The sequence below is a fragment of the Globicephala melas genome, chromosome 5 (assembly GCF_963455315.2).
Source record: "Globicephala melas chromosome 5, mGloMel1.2, whole genome shotgun sequence".
Classification (NCBI taxonomy): domain Eukaryota; kingdom Metazoa; phylum Chordata; class Mammalia; order Artiodactyla; family Delphinidae; genus Globicephala; species Globicephala melas.
In genome coordinates, this window is record NC_083318.1 from 4,533,101 (window position 1) to 4,545,238 (window position 12,138).

Below are 12,138 nucleotides of genomic sequence, written 5' to 3' on the forward strand. Positions count from 1 at the left end.
AAGGGCGGAACCAAGAGCCCAGATGATAGAGTTGAGAGCCATTCGTAGACTCTGAGACTGAACTGCAGAATTACTGTGCCCCAGTGACTCCTTTGTGCCTCCCATTTCACCCCTTATTTGAATAGCAATGTTTGTAATGGTTATCCTATGCCTGTCCCACAATTGTATACTGGATGTGTCAGGGGCATATAACTTGTCTCTTTAAAGTTCTACAGATCGAGTAGCACTGTAGTCTAGGTGCTGGAGCTAAGAAACTACGATCATCCACATCTGACCTACAGAGCAAAATTCTGGACTTGGAGATGTGGCTACAATAGGATGTAACTTTGGGGGCCTTTGGGTGGGGGTGCGGCTTGCATGTTGGGAGGGACATGAATCGTTAGTGGCCAGAGAGCAGACTGTGGTAGCCAGCCTTCAAGATGAGCCCCAATGATCTCCATCTCTTGTTGTTCACACTCTTGAGTATTCCTTCCTGTTGAGTGTGTACTGGACATAGTGACTTGTTCATAATAAATAGAAAAACGCAGAAGTGGTGGTGTGTGACTTAGGGATTAGGTCGTAAGAGGAGTTGTGTTATTGTTACTCACCAGGGTTCTTGGCCTCCTTGATCTACAGACATTGATAAGAGGCCAGATAAGAAATTCAGGCAAGGCTTTATTGAGGTTTCTGCTGCAGCAGTAGGGAGAACAAGTAACAAGTTCCCTTGCTCGCTCCCCGGGGTGGGGCAGGGGGCGAGCTGCTTCCTTATATGGGGTGAGGGTAGAGGTGTGTCCTGGGGTCAGCTGGAGGGGTGGCTTAGGAGGTTTGCCCACCCCTTAGGTGGGGTTGAGTGCAGGGGGTGTGCTCGGTACCCTGCTTTTGCTCCCGGCTCTTCAGAATTGGCAGCTGGGTTTTCGGTCTTTTTGTATCTTGTTGTCCATAACTTGTCCCAACTGCACATGCATGCAGTTTTCTTTTTTTTTTAAATTAATTAATTAATTATTTTTGGCTGCATTGGGTCTTCGTTGCTGCGCGCGGGCTTCCTCTAGTTGCGGCGAGCGGGGGCTACTCTTCACTGCAGTGCTTGGGTTTCTCACTGCGGTGGCTTCTCTTGTTGCAGAGCACGGGCTCTAGGCGCGTGGGCTTCAGTAGTTGTGGCGCACAGGCTTAGTTGCTCCACAGCATGTGGGATCTTCCCGGACCAGGGCTCAAACCCATGTCCCCTGCATTGGCAGGACATGCAGTTACTTTTTCTTTGTATTTTGTTGCTGGAGGAGATGTCTGCCCAGGTGTGCACACAGCAGCAAAGGGTCCCAGGTCCCAGCCTGTCTCATCTCTTTCTCTCAAATCACTTGCTCTGACTTCCTGTGGACATCTATTGAGAAACTACATAGCAAGGAATTGAGGTCTTTAACCAACAGCCAGCAAAAAACAGCCTCCTTCCAGTAACAACAGGAAGTGGATCCTTCAACCCCATTCAAGCCCAGTGATGACTGCAGCCTAATTAAATGTCCTAAGCTGAAACTATGTGAGATAATAGATATGTTGTTTTCAGCTGCTAAATTTGGGGGTAACCTGTTATGCAGCAATAGACAATTAATCTACCATTGAAGGAATATACTATAATTTATTTGTTTTACTTATTCTCTGGCTGATAAACATTTATGTTGTTTTAGCTTTAGGGCTATTATAAAAAGCTCCTATGAATATTCTTCTATACATCTTTTTAAAAATAAATAAATTTATTTATTTATTTATATTTTTGGCTGCACTGGATCTTCGGTGCTGCATGAGGGCTTTCTCTAGTTGTGGCGAGAGGGGGCCACTTTTTGTTGTGGTGCATAGGCTTCTCATTGTGGTGGCTTCTCTTGTTGCTGAGCACGGGCTCTAGGGGCATGGGCTTCGGTAGTTGTGGCACATGGGCTCAGTAGTTTTGGCTCAAGAGCGCAGGCTCCGTAGTTGTGAGCCACCAAGAAAGTCCCATCTTCAATATATCTTTTTGTGGATAAATGTGCTCACAACTACGGAGCCTGCGCTCTAGAGCCCACGAGCCACAACTACTGAGCCCGTGCGGCCACAACTACTGAAGCCCATGCACCTAGAGCCTTGCTCTGCAACAAGAGAAGCCACTGCAATGAGAAACTCGCGCACAGCAACGAAAAGTAGACCCCGCTCGCCGCAACTAGAGAAAGCCCGTGCGCAGCAACGAAAACCCAAGGCAGCCAAAAATAAATTTTTTAAAAAAAAGGTCTTTAAAAACAAACAAACAAAAACCGGACAGACCTTGCACTTCTCTGATGGCACAGTGGTTAAGAATCCGCCTGCCAGTGCAGGGGACACGGGTTCGAGCCCTGGTCCAGAAAGATCCCACATGCCGTGCAGCAACTAAGCCCGTGCACCACAACTACTGAGCCTGAACTCTAGAGCCTGTGCGCCACAACTACTGAAGCCTGTGCGCCACAACTACTGAAGCCCGCGCGCCTAGACCCTATGCTCTGCAACGAGAAGCCACCGCAATGAGGAGCTCCAGCTCACCGCAACTAGAGAAAGCCTGCGCGCAGCAATGAAGACCCAACGCAGCCAAAAAAATAAATATAAAAACTAAAAAAAAAACCCAAAAAACATTGACAGACCTACAATGAGAGATGGACAAATCCACCACTAGAGTAGGTGACCACCACAAAGCCTCTCCCTGCGTGACTGACTGCTCAGGCAGGTAAGAAGACTTGGGACATCAGACAGGGATGATTTAAGGGGCCACATTAAGGAACTCTCATCCATTCTTCTCTGAGTATTTATGCAACTATGGCTGTGGGAGGTAAGGAATGTGGGTGAAATGGGTGTGACGTACAGGACACTGAATAAATGGTAAGAATGACTGTGCAGCCCGCCCCAAGTTCAGGATGCCTTTAACTAACCAAGAATGAAGTCATGGGTATTACCAGATGACCGTGGGGCGGCATTTGTCCAGTAGCCTTTTTCCAGTTGGAAAGAATGTCTCAGGGTCTCCCTGGAACCCAGGCATCTTCTGCCACCTAACGAAACTCTAAGTCCAAATACAGAACCTATTTGGAAGTCCCAGTGTAGCTGGACCATAAAAATAAATTCCCGAGAGACTACGAAAGGGCCTGAGACACCTGTTCTCCAAGCTCCGCCTCAAGGGGCAGGGCTAACATTGTCCACGAGGTGGCTGGTTACTTTACAGGAATCTCGAACAAATGGAATGCCAACTCCCCAAGAAAGCTCAAAGACAAGACAGTGCAAAACCATCATTTTTTTTGGCTCAGAAAGAGACGGTCACTGGTCCAAGGTGACACATTAATAAGCAAGGGGCAGAGCCGAGAGTGGAACTGGCCCTCCGATCCCAACCCATGCCGTCTGCGCCACCCACTGTCTGCTGTACCGTCAGCTGAGTCAGGAGCTCTTCCCCTGAGCATCTTCCCTCCTGCTGGGCTCAGACAGCAGATACTGCCCTTGGGTCCCAAGGTGCAAATTTCATGCACCTAGCTGTCGTCAGTTCACCATCATGGTGCCCAAGACCCAAAATGCCTTTGTCCAAGGGACTAGCTTAGCTGAGGAAACACCCAGATGCAGAGCCTCAGCAGTTCTGTACTAAGAGGATGGGGGCCACTCAGATTGGAACCTTCCACACACCTTCTCCTCTCCCCTGCCCACCTCTCCATACAGTTTCCATCATCTAGAGCCTTCCCCACGCCCTGGCTGGGTTAAATGCTGCCTTCCTGTTTCCCACCCCCCCACTTGCTCAGTCTCAGCACTTCTCACTCACTGTGGCAGGGTCTGTTAAACTGGCCATCTCACCCACTGTGGTACAAGCCCTTTGAAGGCAGCAGCTGTGGAAGAGTTGGGGCTACAATGTCGAGCACATATTAGCTCTCCCATGTATATTCCAGTGTGCGAATGAACAGGTCAGTGACTCTCACTAGGGAACCAACTGCTTGGCGGTGTCCCAGGGACCTAGTACATCGCCAGCAAAATATTTGCTGAATGAATAACTGAACAAATACATAAGCGAACGCACTCTATGAAACGAGCTGGTCAGTGTCTGCTGGAGACTCAGCAGACACCTGGAACGTGGGACCTCAGTAGAAGGAGGGACGCCTGCATTTGGGCTCCCTAATCCCACCAAGCCCCAGGGATTCCTCACACTTCTCCTCAGCCTAGACAGGGTCCATCACAGTCTATTCCCAACATCCTCGAGGCCAACCCGTGCTCACTGCTGCATCCCTCTATAGAGCGCTCAGCATCGTGGACTGCTGTTTAGAAAACTGCTGAAGACCAGGTTGCTGAGACAAGAGGCAGAGGTGCGCCAGGTGCCAGCTGATGTTATGGAAATAGCTCTGGCGTCAGTCAGTTCAATGCTCCTGGGCAAGCTCCTGAGAGTTTTTTCAGCCCAAGTTTCCCCACCCGAACAATGATAATAAAATGACACCTGAAATGTGTGAAAATGAGGTAAGTGTGTTAAGTGCCTGATCCCAAGTAGATTCTTGTTCAGACAGACTTTTGCTTCTCATTTCACACACCCAATATCCTGTTATTGGCCAGCAGGTATAGGAACTCAGCTCGGGGGGTAACAGCAGAAACAGGATCAATGCTGTTTTCACTTTTGGCCCCTTGAGTGATCTTCGAATTTGACCTATCCCATGCCACTCATATCCTAAGACTGATTTCCCCCTTCATGAGTTTGCTGAAAGCAAAGGTTACAATCCCAATTACCACTTATTAAAGAAAGGAAATGGGGCTTCCCTGGTGGCGCAGTGGTTGAGAGTCCACCTGCTGACGCAGGGGACACGGGTTCGTGTCCCGGTCTGGGAAGATCCCACATGCCGCGGAGCGGCTGGGCCCCGTGAGCCATGGCCGCTGAGCCTGCGCGTCTAGAGCCTGTGCTCCGCAACGGGAGAGGCCACAACAGTGAGAGGCCCGCGTACCGCAAAAAAAAAAAGAAAAGAAAAGAAAAGTATTTCTTTGAATTAAAAGCATGCTTGCCTCAACAGACACCATATCAAATATAGGGACTCACAAAGAATTCCCCGTATTTCCACCAGCTGCCCTTTTCCACTTGACACTGCTGCACCGTCATCCACTGTCTGGCCAGGACAGGGACCATGGAGGGTAGGGTCCCCCCCTAGAGAGGCCACGTGCAGACCCTCAGTCCTCAACTCTAGCACCCCCCGCCCTGTTTGGCTGTGTTCACAATGGTCCCGGGTATTATTCACTGGGTAACCCATGGCACCAGACACAATCACCCTTTCACTAAGCAAGGATGACAGACTTGGGCGGCGGGATGGATCTGAAACTGGTGGCTGCAGTTCCAATTCTGACAGACATCACAAGTAGGTACAGGAAGTTAGGGAAGGGAGGTGGGTCAGGCCCTCATTTCCCTTCTGTGCAATTACCGCAGTGACACCTCCACCTTCACTGCACACCCCTGCCCTGTCCATTTTCTGTGACCATATTTGCATTTTCTAAACCACAAACAGGAAAGTGTTGTTGACCTACTCAAACCTTTCCATGGGTCTCCATTACTCTGCTTTTCAAAAGTTTTCAGCAAACCACCCTTAACTTCAGAAGGCCTTGCTACCCGAAGCATGGTACCTGAACCAGCAGCAATGCCATTACTTGGGAGCTTGTGAGAAATGCCTAAGTCAGGTTCTTAACCACAGGATTAGAAGCTGCATTTTAACAAGGCCCCAGGGGTTCAGATGCACTTTAAGTTTGAATATCAGCATTGCTCCAGAGGCTCAGGACAGGGCAAGAAGCAGCTCCAAGTGGGAAACTTCCTTAGCCAGTGGTGTGTCATTTTAAAAACTAAAAAAATACTTTTTCTGTCAAACATTCAAGTAAGTTGACTATTCAGAATGCATCAATACATTCCTTGGCAACAGGTACCCTACAGCGCATCTAGGTACAGCGCAGAACACAAGACCCCAGGTGGAGAAGCATGGACACACACAGAATCAAGTTTAAACTCTTCAAAGCCGTATGAAGACCTCCACAGCCACACTTCCTATGTCTCTCATTGCCTCCCTGTTCTCTCACAACACCCCAAAGCCCTCCCCACCATGCCACGCTTCTACCTGCCTATGGACCCCAGGGTCCGTACTGTACCCTTAGTCCCTGGGCCTGGGCAGTTGTGCCTATGCTTCCAGGCCCAGACCAAGAGTCCTTGGGTCTGAAAGCTTTTTCCCTCAGACTCCCCGATGCTCAGGTGACTCTCTCCTCAGTGCTCCCACCGCAGCATAAACACGGGGTATCCAAACCTCTTCGATGCCTTCAGCTGTCCTGGTTTACACTTATGATCCCACACTAATTACTACTAGGGCCACCCTTCACTCTCTTTTGTTTTCTTTTCTTTTTTCCCCATTTTTCACTGTGCCTCGCGGCCTGTGGGGTCTTAGTTCCCCAACCAGGGATCAAACTCGTGCTTTCTGCAGTGAAAGCTCGGAGCCCTAACCACTGGCCTGCCAGGGAGTTCCCAACACCTTTCACTTTCAAAACTGCCTCGGTTTGACAAATGACATGACCGCTCTAAACAGGCGCTCAGGCCATGAGGCCCAGAACCATGGTCGAATCCTCGCACATCCACACCCAGGCCCTCAGCGTATCCCATCTGCACCGCCTTCGGGATGCAGTCCACACACGTGCCCGCGCCGCAGCGACCACTCGGCCCCCAAGTACCCCAGCTCTCCGCGGGCTGCTTCCCTCACTCTCATCCTTGCTCTACTCACAGTGATCAATTTTCAACACGGCAGCTGGACAGCCTCTGCGCATGTGGTCAGATCCTGTCACTCCTCTGGTTAAACCCTCAAACTGCTTCCCAAAGTGCTCCTTCTGCCCACCGTCTACTGCCTTGTCCCACAGCACTCGGGGCTCAGGCTGTTCCTCGCCTCTCTGCCCTGCTTGTCCGCCTGCCTGGAGTGTCCTTTCCCTAGATAGCCCTGTGTATATTCCACACACCCATCTTTGCCCAGATGTCACTATATCAGAGATGTCACCTGACCATCCTCTATAAGACAGCAGTGCGGCCCCAGCACCCTATCTTCCAGAGCCCCCTTCTTGCTTTTTCTACAGAACTTACCACTATCAGTGTTATTTCTCCCCCTGCCTTACTACAGTCAGGCACTGTTCTAAGTTTCTTACGAATGTGAGATCCAAGGGTACAAGCACTTCGTTCCCTGATGTTCCCCAGTACCTGGGGACACTCAATTTGAACACATTTCCCAAACCAGAAGTATCTGACCTCCTTTTGACAATGACAACAATCAAGGAGCCACTTTCATTCTGAAAAAAGTTTATCTCAACTTTTCTTGACCAACTCAGTGGCTTTGGTCATTTGCACAAAGACTCTAAAAACTGGCTTTCAGCATTTGTTTTTCCGAGCCAATGAACTTCATCATGACAAGCTAGAGCTCTGACCTCAATCCCTGTGACGTCTGCTCTGATGACCTAGCCTGGACATCACCTAAACCTGGAAGATGCCTCCTACTATCAGTTTGGGGCCTACCGTGGCCAGCTGCATGCTTTCCTCCCCAACCCTGCCAGGCTTCTGCAGAGGAGCCCCTCAAACCATAATTATACTATATGAAATAATTTTAGCCCCAAGTCAGCAAACACATGTAGTACCTAGAACTCATCCCCCATTTCAGGTTACTCACCAGACAGGTTACAAGATGTACACCAGTTAACATGCCACAGAAAAATTATAATTCTGAAAAACCAAACAAACAAAACCAAAGCAACACAGCTCCCCTCCACTGATGTGCTGGACTGCAAAATCCCACAATTCACATGCCACCACTCGACGTGCCCAACAGCCCTCTGGGCCTTCTCAATCTTATCCGAAGTAGCGGCATCCACACCCTTGATTGGGGTTTGGGTTCTTGCTTCGGCAGCTGCAGCCAAGTAGTGTCTTCCTTCCTTTTTCTTTTTTTTTTTTTTTTTTGCGGTACGCGGGCCTCTCACTGTTGTGGCCTCCCCCGTTGCGGAGCACAGGCTCCGGACGCGCAGGCTCAGCTGCCATGGCTCACGGGCCCAGCCCCTCCGCGGCATGTGGGATCTTCCCGGACCGGGGCACGAACCCGCGTCCCCTGCCTCGGCAGGCGGACTCTCAACCACTGCACCACCAGGGAAGCCCCATTCTTTCTTGCAGAACTCTGACTTCAAGTCTCTTTCTTGGCTCCCAAATTCCAGGAAGCATTAAAAAATAGCAAAGCACAACAGTACACTTTCAAACTTTAAAAATACAATAAAATCACAGTAACAAAAATAGGACCACACAGCAGTTTACAATCTAGGCCCTGTTCCTGTTCCTTTACGTAACGGCATTTACTTAAAAGCTGTCTTTTCCAAGCTGAATGCACCTAACAGTCAAAATCCACATATGACAATATAATACTGAAACCATCTACCATACTGGTACTGGAGATTTAGTGTCCAACAGGGCGAAAACGCAGAAAGAAACGTAGGGAGAGAAAACGAAAGACTCTTGGTTTCGGCCTCTCCAGGCAGTCATCCTCCTTACCAGCTGAACGGAGTCCATCAGCTGATAATCGAGAGTACGAGCGGGGGAAGTTCATTAACACGACGTAAATTCTAAGACTCTCATACCGAGGAGGCAAACAAGAAACCACCCGTGCAAAATGCGACCACTTGCCCTAAGGTCATCTGAGACGGTGCAGGCGCATCGCAGCCGGTCTCTAAGGCGCCCCCTCTTCTCTTTTTGGCCCTACGGCCGGGGTTTTCACCCCAGCGACTGAGCTGGTCCACATTCTGCAAATATTTTACTAGAAGGGATCTTTACGGTTCACAACAACATATCAAATCATTTTCTTCTAATTGCCAACGTTAAAAAAATAAAACGATATCTAAGCGAGAAGCTGAGCGGGGTATTATCCTCGTTCTGCCCCCGCCGCCTAGCACGGAGGCTGCGATGCCGGGCGAGCCGGGCTCCCCTACCCCCGCGGGCTGGTGCCCACCCGTCCCCGCGTCGTCAGTCACACCCGCTCCCGTGCATCCGCCGGTGCAGTCCGCGGCCCTCCTCGCCGTCAGCGCGGCCTCCGCCGCCTCCGCCTCCTCCACCTCCTCGCACAGGCTTATCACCCTCTCTTCCGCCGTGGCGCCGCACTGCGGGCGGGGTCCCGGGCGCGGGCCTCCGAGACCCCCACCTCCCTCTCCTGCAGCCGGCGCGCCTTCAGATGCGCGCGCACGTGCTCGCGCTCGCGGACGGCGACGCCCCGGCGGGCAGGCGGGAGGTGTGGAGCGCGGGGCCTGGGAACCTCTCCCAGGCGTCGTCGGGCGCACGTTCCAGCTTCCCGTCTACGGGCCGCCTCGCGCCGCCACCGCCCCGCGGCCTCGGGGCCCGCTCACCGCCCCCGGGAAGGCGGCCGGCCGACAGCGAGGTCTGGGCGCGGGGTTGAGCTCCGCGAAGCGCCGCTGTAGCGGGCAACAGGTTTTTGAGTTTTGTTTGTTTTTGATAAAGCTTTGCTTTTCGCCTGAAAGCCGCGAAAGCCACACCCAAAATGGCCCCCGCCCCGTGTACCGACGCTCTGTTGCTTTGCAGCCCCTTTCACGACACGCCGGGACCCCTTTACGGCCACGCCCCGGGTGGAAACACTGAGCTGGCGCGTGCCCGCGGGAGGGGGCGGTTGTGCTGTTGTCGCTGCCCTTCCCGTTTCCCGGTCACGGCCTTTCCCTTGCGTCTTGAGGGCATGGGTTTTAACTCTTGAGTTGTGATAGTGATTTTTCCACGCTAGAAGTACTTACACCAGACACTGTGACCAGGGGCTGCGAAGCCCCCGGCTACCCGCCTTCCCCACCTCCCTGAACTCCCCAAAGCAAAGGTTGATTTGGCGCCTCAGCCCTAGCCACCTGGCACGGAGCGGGTCCTCAGGGAGAGTTTATTAAAACGAAATCGTTACCAAACTAATGTCTGCGAGGAGAGCTCTAAGCACCCTGTGTGTCAGGGATGAGTGATAAGTTCGTGTTCTCGCCCCGTGGCCCCTAGACACGGTAACACTAAAGATCGTGTGCCCACGCATTCCCTGTCGGGGACACAGGACGCCTGGAGGCCGGCGGGGCCGCACGAGCAGCTTTCTCCCAGGGCTCGGGCCGTCTTCCTAGTGACGTGGCGACAGGCTGCTGCACGTGCTCGTTTGGGAACCAAGCTGAATGCCTGCCGGGCAACCACAGATCTGGGTGGAGGCCGTCTCTCCCACTCAGCCCTGGGGCACCTGTCCCAGGCCGTACCCCTCCCTCCCTAGCCTGCCCTCCTGGGGCCACTTCCCAGTGTGGCTCAGACACCCGGGGGCAGGCGTCCATTCCTGGGTCCGGGTGCCCGTCTGGGTGTGTGGGTGGGAGGCTTTGCTCCCTCGCCTCGCCTCGCCTTGCCTTGGGGAGTCCCTTGCGCCAAGTGCCCAGGACCCTGAGGGGTGGAGGCGTCACTGTCCTGAGCAGCTAGGGGTTGTCGGGCGCGGGCCGCTGTGGCTCCTGGGGGGCCGGGGATGGCTGTGTGCGTGGGCTGGGTGCACGCGGGGTTTCGGCCGCCCCAGGACTCTGTACAAAGGGCCCCTCCTCCTCTCAAAGCCATTGATGGAGCTTCTCTGGAATTGTTTGCCAAAATCCCAAGGTAGAATCCAAGGGTCCAAGACCATTTGCATCCAGCACACGTTTTCCTTTTCTGTAGGAACTTTTTGTTGTTGTTTTTTAACCAGCACCACACCATGCTTCAGAAGGCCATGTTTCGTCTATCCTGGATCGCTACAGTGAAGTATTACAGTTGTACTATTCCCAGTCTGGCCTTGGCTTGCTCGGATAAAACTTTGTATGTATTTTGTAAGGCATAGATTCTAAATTGTAATGATGTCCTGTGCAAAAAGAAAAAATATTAACTAAATTGTAAATTTTATTGTTTTAACGTATATGCGTGTTTAGCGACGTTTACATTTTGAAATAAAATTTATGATCCATTAAAAAAAAAGATTCTGTGTGTGTGTGTGTGTGTGTGTGTGTGCCCTGCTTGCACAAGTGCTGTGGACTTGGGCCTCAGTTTTCCGGTGGATCATGTAAACAAAAAAAAATATTGTCTGCCATTCCAGTTCTGTTAATACAAGGATCAAGTCATTAGCCACTGTGGTTGCCCCCTCACCTCACTGTGGTGTGCCCTGAGAGGAATTCGGGATGGAAAAATAGAAAGGATTTTGTGCTTTGGACATACCAGCCCCGAGATAGTTCAGATACGTATCTAAGGAAAAATTTCATTCACCTCAGATTCTTGCATCTTCCCATGCACAGAAAAGCACTGAAGTCATTAACTTGAGATGTCTCTTTCTTTGTGATTAGTGGTAATCTTTTGATATTTGAAACATGTTTTTTTTCCAGGAAAATAATTCGTATATAGCCTGGCTCCTCTGTTGCCTCTTTGGAGCAGATCCTTAAGAGCCATCTGAGAGACTGTTTCCCAGGCTATAGTCCTCAGTAAGGTCCCCAAATAAAACTGAACTCACAACTCTTTTTTTTTTTTTGAATTTTTTAGTTTTATTTAATTTTTTTATACAGCAGGTTCTTACTAGTTATCCATTTTATACATATTAGTGTATACATGTCAATCCCAATCTCCCAATTCATCCCACCACCACCACCACCCCCTGCCACTTCCCCCTTTGGTGTCCATACGTTTGTTCTCTACATCTGTGTCTCTATTTCTGCCCTGGAAACCGGTTCATCTGTACCATTTTTCTAGGTTCCACATATATGCGTTAATATACGATATTTGTTTTTCTCTTCCTGACTTACTTTACTCGGCATGACAGTCTATAGATCCATCCACGTGTCTAAAAATGACCCAATTTCATTCCTTTTTATAGCTGAGTAATATTCCATTGTATATATGTACCACATCTTCTTTATCCATTCGTCTGCCAAAGGGCATTTAGGTTGCCTCCATGACCTGGCTATTGTAAATAGTGCTGCAGTGAACATTGGGGTGCATGTGTCTTTTTGTTTTTTTGTTTTTTCTGGCTGTGTTGGGTCTTTGCTGCTGTGCACGGGCTTTCTCTAGTTGTGGTAAGTGGGGGCTACTGTTCATTGTGGTGCGTGGGCTTATTGCGGTGGCTTCTCTTGTTGTGGAGCACCGGCTCTAGGCGC

At 50.8% G+C, this 12,138-nt stretch overlaps 1 long non-coding RNA gene across 3 annotated transcripts in view; it reads right to left on the bottom strand.

Annotated features, from left to right (window-relative positions):
• LOC132597332 (uncharacterized) overlaps positions 1 to 9,455 on the bottom strand; it is a 39,355-nt gene extending 29,900 nt beyond the window's left edge. For 2 of the 3 annotated variants that reach the window (XR_011377468.1, XR_009563918.1), the window contains exon 1: positions 8,973 to 9,455. This is a non-coding gene — a long non-coding RNA (uncharacterized lncRNA). The remainder of the gene's footprint in view (positions 1 to 8,972) is intronic. The other variant, XR_011377467.1, reaches the window with a different exon arrangement.
• Between the last annotated feature and the right edge of the window lie 2,683 nt (positions 9,456 to 12,138).